Raw genomic sequence first — 781 nt, 5'->3', positions numbered from 1 at the left:
TATATTTATTATAAGTATTTTTGTGGTTTGGATGAATGTATGATATGTAATGGCATAATTTTTCGTTGTTTTGTAGAAAAAGCAAGATTGGCTAACAGAATAGAAATTCATTCTAAAGTTAATAGAGCATAGTGAAAGACAAAATCTGGGTATATGTAGCAATTTTTCAAGGTTAGATTATAAATTTTGAAAATTACACTTTACAAAGCATTCAGGGAGGCTAAGGGTAATTTCAAAGGCTGCCTTTACATAGTTTAAAAACCAGCCTGGTGGGGCTGTCCAAGATGGCTAACTAGAAGCAGCTAGTGTGCACTGCTCTTATGGACTGGAATGGAAAGGAAAATAAATACAGTTTTTCCAACTAAAACATCCAGGTACAAACATTGGGACTAATCAAGAAAACAACTTGACCCATGAAGAATGGAGAAAAGGCAAGGCAGGACAATAACCCATGCAGGAGTGACACAGAGCCAAAGGAATCTCCCCTGCTCAGGGAAGTGGTGAATGAATGTGTGACCCTGGGAACTCATGCTTCTCCAGTGAATCTTTGCAACCCTTGGGTCAGGAAACCCCCTCATGAACTCACTCCACCAGGGCCTTCAGTCTGACACACAGAGCTACATGTAGTCTCAGCAGAGTAGCCATTCAGGCATACGCAGAGACCTAGGAACCTTAGATACCTGGGGTTTCAGGGCTTCCCTGCAAAAGCAACTACAAATCTGGAAAAGCAGAAGGTTAGATTCCTGCACAAATTCCTGGAAAAAGGGCTGAATCCAGGGGG

This window comes from Hylobates moloch, unplaced genomic scaffold (assembly GCF_009828535.3).
Source record: "Hylobates moloch isolate HMO894 unplaced genomic scaffold, HMol_V3 SCAFFOLD_11, whole genome shotgun sequence".
Taxonomy (NCBI): Eukaryota; Metazoa; Chordata; class Mammalia; order Primates; family Hylobatidae; genus Hylobates; species Hylobates moloch.
Note: the sequence above shows the minus strand (reverse complement) of the source record.